Source organism: Schistocerca cancellata, chromosome 3 (genome assembly GCF_023864275.1).
Source record: "Schistocerca cancellata isolate TAMUIC-IGC-003103 chromosome 3, iqSchCanc2.1, whole genome shotgun sequence".
NCBI classification, from domain to species: Eukaryota; Metazoa; Arthropoda; class Insecta; order Orthoptera; family Acrididae; genus Schistocerca; species Schistocerca cancellata.
Window position 1 is genome coordinate 663,117,293 of NC_064628.1, and position 6,720 is coordinate 663,124,012.

General features: G+C 40.2%; 1 pseudogene; it reads right to left on the bottom strand.

Annotated features, from left to right (window-relative positions):
- Nucleotides 1–4,555: 4,555 nt before the first annotated feature.
- On the bottom strand, nucleotides 4,556–4,673 carry LOC126177892 (5S ribosomal RNA; annotated as a pseudogene).
- Between the last annotated feature and the right edge of the window lie 2,047 nt (nucleotides 4,674–6,720).

Here is a 6,720-nt window from a genome sequence, read left to right on the forward strand (position 1 = left end):
TCAGGCTTATTCAGAGGGTTAAAGTAATAATGCACGGTGTGAAATAGTCGTGTAACCTCCAATCCAGCATCTGAATAAGCCTGGAACGACTCGAAAACCAGTGTTTGGAATAAACGACTATTTCATAAAGGTGACTGGTTGTCCGTTTCTATACTCATATTCAATAAACAGTTGTGGGTTCTTAAATATCCATATTGGATAAGCTTGATCTAATTATGTAATGTAAATGTAAGACGAGTTACAATCTGAAAGACAAACCGAAACATGATAAAGTTTGAATCGTAAACAAAAGTATATATTTGTTTTTCAGTATCGTCACCAATTACTAAGTACATCCCTCAAACAAAGATAATGGATATCATCATTTCTGCTTTTTACTAATGCTATTACATCTAGAGGATACACTACTTATGACGAAAGTAAGTGCAAGGACGTTTTATATGTTTTATGAGAACAATAAAATGCCACGATGCCTGTGATGTAATTGGAAAAGCCATCATGTTATTTGCTTTATATATCCAGTAGAAACTAGGAAGCAAAAACTTGTTTTGACTGTTAATTTTATTCAGCTGCATATCACATGCACGTGTAGCTCCGTTCACCTCTTTATGTAAATGAGAGTCTAATAGTTATGTTCATAGCGCTGCTGCAGCCAACAAGCTACGAAATGGCGGCTGCAGCCGAGTTCGTGGTATTTAATTTATTCAAGGCTGTACGCCACAGCGGTCAGCAGCGTTGTGCACGATTAAAGGCAGTAGTTTAAATTTCTGCGGATAATTAGCACTTGGTTCAACAGAAAGAAACTATGGGAGGTAACAAACTAAAGCTGAATTTCCAAGATAAGCTACTGAAGCTATAAAGACGTCATACAAGGACTAAAAAAGTTAATAAAAGTTGGCAGTAATAAGACTGAAGAAATCACTGCCGATAAGGGACTTAAGCATAGCTATAGCCTGTCACTAAAGTTACTTAATGTATATGTAAATGATAAGGTTATGAACTAGAAACAGGAAGTAAATTCGGTTACACAGATTAATAGAAATAAATACGTCCGTAACCTTCTGTATGCAGCCTATGTTACAGTTTTGGAAGAAAGTAAAGACGATCTACAAAAAGCAACATATATACTACACCAATCAGGGAAAAGTGAATATAATCTACGAATCTTACCAAAGAAAACTAAACTCACGGCTCGTAGTATGAAATACTCCTCCTGCCCTATTCTGGAGTATTGCTGTGCTGTGTGGGATCCGCATCAGGTGGGTCTGACTGATGAAATCGAAAAAGTACAAAGAAGGTCAGCTCGTTTTGTATTATCGCGAAATAGGGGAGATAGTGTCACAGACATGATACGTGAATTGGAGTGGCAATCATTAAATCAAAGGCGTTTATCGTTGCGACGGGATCTTCTCATGAAATTTCTATCACCAGTTTTCTCCTCCGATTACGAAAACATTCTGTTGGCACCCACCTACATAAGGAGAAATGATCATCACGATGCAATAAGAGAAATCAGGACTCGCACATAAAAATTTAAGTGCTGGTTTTTTCCCGCGTGCCGTTCGAGAGTGGGACGGTAGAGAGACAGCATGAAGGTGGTTCATTGAACCCTCTGCCAGGCACTTTATTGTGAATAGCAGAGTAATCATGTAGATGTAGATTTAGATGCTCAAAAGTAATTATAGATAATGCACCACTTGAGCAGGTCTCCATCCTTAACTTTTTAGGATACGACGTAAACTATAGTATGGACAGGGATATAGAAAATAATATTAACAAATATGAATCAATATGTGGAATAATAAGCAAAGCATTCCAGAAAAAAATATGGAAGATAACAAAATTAAAATTTTGTAAAAGCATGCTGCACTTCTACTGCAATATAGAAGTAAGTCGTGGATCCCTATAAAATGTGATAAAATAAACTACAATCAGCAGCAAAGAGATGTCTGAGGAAAGTCGGCCGTGCTACCAGTGAAGACCTTATCACAGATGAAGATATAAGGATTCAACTAAACGTTTGTGATATTAATGAAAAGACTGAAGAAAATGAAAGCATCGGATACAAAGAATGAGGGTAGAGAGAAACCGACGTCAGGCCATGCTACACCAGTGAAGGAGAAGAAGGGATACAGGAAGACCAAGAACAAGGTGACAGAGAAAAGTGAAGATGGAACAGATATGAGTGCCTAAACCTTGAAGTACAACATAAAAAGAAGATAAACTAGTGCAATTATTCTTAGTCACAGTGCTTCAGTTTTCATAACTTCTGCACAAAGGTTGCCTCGAATGAGCAGAAATACAAAAAGGTACAAAAGCTTATTAAGCCCAACGGCAATGTTAAGCAGAACAACGAACGCTGGGGTTGTCCCCAGTTATCACTTTTTGACAACACAATGCTGCTCTTCAGGCATAACGACTGAAATTTAAAACTTAATACTATGTCATCGGCAGCAATGCTACAACCTGTGAAACACGACGTTTCAGCTTGATCAATCAATGTGCAACCAGGTTACTCAGCGGATGTCTTGAGCACACTGTGGGGCGGCGAGTTACTCGTGAAAACTAAAATAATTGCTGTATAAATGTTTGCAATTCAAAATGTTTGAATGTTGAATCAGTTTCAGGCTTTTAGAATGTTGTTAATGCTGTCTTTCGCCGTTCTCAACACTGGCTCTCTATTTACTTTTTTGGCTCCCAGAAAGCGATTTAACCAAACGTGAAGCCAGTATTTAGAGATCCTAGTGCCCACTTCATCTGAGAATACCATTATAGCTGCAGCTTATAGCTCTGAGGAATTAGGAGATTGTCCGGGATTTCTAATCAAAAACGATTTTCCAAAATAGTTGAGTATATTCTGAAATTCACTGATAAAAAACACAAGTATCCCTACAACCTAACTAACAGAGCAGTTCAGAGTCTAATGCGCTGATGCAACTATAAATGTCCGAATTAAATGTTAAAAAGAATGCTCGCCAAAATTTGATGAGAATATTTCATCAAACGCCACGCTAAAATAATTGGTAGAATGTCTGTCCCGCGACGGCACGTGAAAATACGACAATACGCAAACTGAAGCTAGATAATGAAAATCATCCCCGAATTAACCCTTCACTTGAAATGATTTCATGATTCCGCGTATCTCTAGTAACTTAATACGGCACCCGAGGCTGTTTGTAGCAGTGCTACCGAAGCGACGCGACTCCCGACACAGCTGACGTGCTATTCAGCGTCTGGAGAGAACTGGGGCCTTCCTTCCTCGCGCAGCGCTCTTATATATATAGCCGCGGTGCGGACGGCTAAGGGAACGCCTGCTCAAATCGGCTCTCCCGACTAGCCGCTGGGCTAGTAACGCACCACTTCAAGTTACATAATAATTTATAGCTTCTTTTGCTGATGGACGATGAAGCTCTTAATTTAAACGTGCATTCAGCACGCAGGTAAGTATTGATAATAAACTTTTGACGTGGCTAAGTTAAATATTTTGGGCGAGAGAATTAATTAAGTTACACTGCACGCAGCAGATGAGCTCTGAACTGGCCCTTTTGAGATCCGCTATCGCTATAATTTTATAGGTATTCAAAAGAAACTTTTCACATCTTCACAGTCATAGCGGACCTCCAACCTATTTAAATCTAAACATCTTAGCATTATTTATTAGCCTACTTAATCTATCTTGCTTCCTTCAGTTTTGAGACGAAAACCAGAAAATCATGAATTTCCAATATAAAGTCTTAATCTGTGAAATGCAAAGTACTGTTTTTATTAAATCATTATGAAAGATGAATCTAAATATAAATTTTGAAGTCTCTAGCTCTTTTCTGTTGCGCCAATGATTTTTTTAGAAAAACGCCCAAATTTCGAAAATGGCTGAAGTTATCGAACTGATATTTAACACACATTAATTTAGTATTATTCCTGACATGCTAGAAAAGTTTTAGGTCATTTGCTTGATTTTTAAGGTATTGCGCAACATTTATGACGTCAGAGCTAGTTACAGCAGACTGGCTGGCACATAATGGAAACTGATGTGAATTTACTACAGCGTGGGTAGGCTGCTTCCCTGCAACACTATTAAGCAAAACTTTAATGACTTGGAAGGTGAGTTGAACTGAATGGGTAGTGTACTGAGAAGAGTTAAAACGAAGTTAATGATACATTGTTAAATAAAGTCAGACGATGCTGAGGGAATTAGATTCGGATATAAGACACTGAGAGTAGTAGATGAGTTTTGCTATTTGTGCAGCAGAACGACGGAATATGATATAACCATAGATAATATAAAATGCAGACTGGTGATGGAAAGAAATACTTTCTTGAGAAAGAGAAATGTCTAATATTAACTTAAGTAAAAGTACTATGTCTTCAGGCCACGAGTGGCCTACCGGGACCATCCGACGGACGTGTCATCCTCAATGGAGGATGCGGATAGGAGAGGCGTGGGGTCAGCACACTGCTCTCCCGGTTGTTATGATGGTATTCTTGACCGAAGCAGCTACTATTCGGTCGAGTAGCTCCTCAATTGGCATCACGAGGCTGAGTGTACCCCGAAAAATGGCAACAGTGCATGGCGGCCTGGATGGCCACCCATCCAAGTGCCGACCACGCCCGACAGCGCTTAACTTCGGTGATCTCACGGGAACCGGTGTAGCCACTGCGGCAAGGCCGTTGCCTACATAATATTAACTTAAGTGTTAGGAAATTTTTTCCAAAGATATTTGTATGAAGTGTACGCAAGTGCAACTTGGACGATGAACAGTTCAGACTAGCATTCGGGAGGTCGGCGGTTCAAACCCGCGTCCGGCCATCTTGATTTAGGTTTTCTGTGATTTCCCTAAATCACTTCAGGTAAATGCCGAGATGATTCCTTTGAAAGGGCTGACTTTTTTCCTCATCCTTCCCTAACCCCTAACCCGATGGGACCGATGACTTCGCTGTTTGGCCCCCTTCACCAAATCAACCAACCAACAGTTCAAGCTAGAAAGGAATAGAAGGCTTCAAAATGTAGTGTTGTAGAAAAATGTTGTAGATTGAATAGAACGGATATCTATTGAACTACATTGAATTAGAGAGATAAGAAATTTCTGGCATAATTTGAATAAAAGAAGCTATCAGGACACATCTTGTGGCATCAAGGAAGATATAACTTGTTACTGGCACCAAGTGAGGGAGTTAAAAATTGTAAAGGGGGTGACTGACGCTTGACTGTAGCAAACCGGATCCAGTGGATGTAAGTTGAAGTAATTGTGCATAGATTGAGAGGCTTGAGCGGGACAGACTAGCATGGTTAGCTGCATCAAACCACACTTATCAATGGAACCGACAACAATAACAACTATCAGTTGTAGTACATATTCTCATTAAGCTTCTCAAGCGGAATGAAAGAAGACCAGTTTCTATAAAATTCTTTCAGGGGTTTGACAGCGTCAAGTTGTGCTAACACAACCGACGTTTCGGGTACTGTTATAGGCAACCATCAGCAGAGTGACTGCTAGTTACTATTTTATGCATACCTATACTTCCAGATACAAAACATTGTGCGTCCAAATATGCTATATGTTTATGCGATGCCAGTATAGAGGGGAGAGTTGTCAAATGCTTAAAGCTTGGATAATTTAATGTTTATTTTTATTGGTCGGTCAGCATACTAAATGATATATGAAAGAAAGTATGGTGACTCCATTCAATTCAGACAAGTGAGGTTCGTTCCTACCACTAAGGGAAAAATCGGAGAAGTTGTCGAAATAGGAAAGCGGCCGACCATCACCAAACATGGAACTGTCCTATTGCGCGATGTAAACACCAGACCGCAGACAACGGTAAGTCCTAACCAGCCACCAGTTAATACAACATAGCAACTCTTTGTCACAAAGGCAATTTCACTGGAATCACCGACGACGACCAATAAGACCAACGTCAAATATTCACGGCAATAAGCATTTATTATATCTCCTCCTCGATCCTACCATCGAATGAACATATAGTGCACCAGAAGTAATTTTCAAGCAGACAGGCAGGGTCACAATAGTATAAATAAAATGGTAACCACAAATAAAGGGGTAGCCGAGCGATTATAGGCGCTTCAGTGTGGAACCGCGCGACCGCTACGGTCGCAGGTTCGAATCCTGCCTCGGGCATGGGTGTGTGTGATGTCCTTAGGTTAGTTAGGTTTAAGTAGTTCTAAGTTCTAGGGGACTGATGACCTCAGAAGTTAAGTCCCATAGTGCTCAGAGCCATTTGAGCCTCAAATAAAAAGTAGTTACTCTTACGAAAAAGTGGCCGCAATAGTGGCAAACCTTCGTCTATAATGTCACAGCGTGACGCGGTCTCACGTCCGGTAGAATTTTACAGACGCCGCCAGCGAAAGTTTACCCTGTAAGGGGTCCGCGATCCCTTGTACAACAATTAAATAATTTTGCCTCACACAGGTCGATGGTAGGCAAAATCGTCAACCGCACCGGCCACATACTGGATTGCAGTGAGGATTGTGTGTGTGTGTGTGTGTGTGTGTGTGTGTGTGTGTGTCTGCGCGCATTCCATTGTTATATCGTGTGACGTAATGAACTGTGATGAGATTAACCATATTTAGAGGCGTGAGACGAAAGAAATGTGTCCAGACATAACCAATAAAACAGTGTAAAAAATCTCAGCGTTGGTTATTGCAGAACACTTTATAATCGTGCGAACATTGTTGAGTAGCCGCATCCAGAATAGAAACGA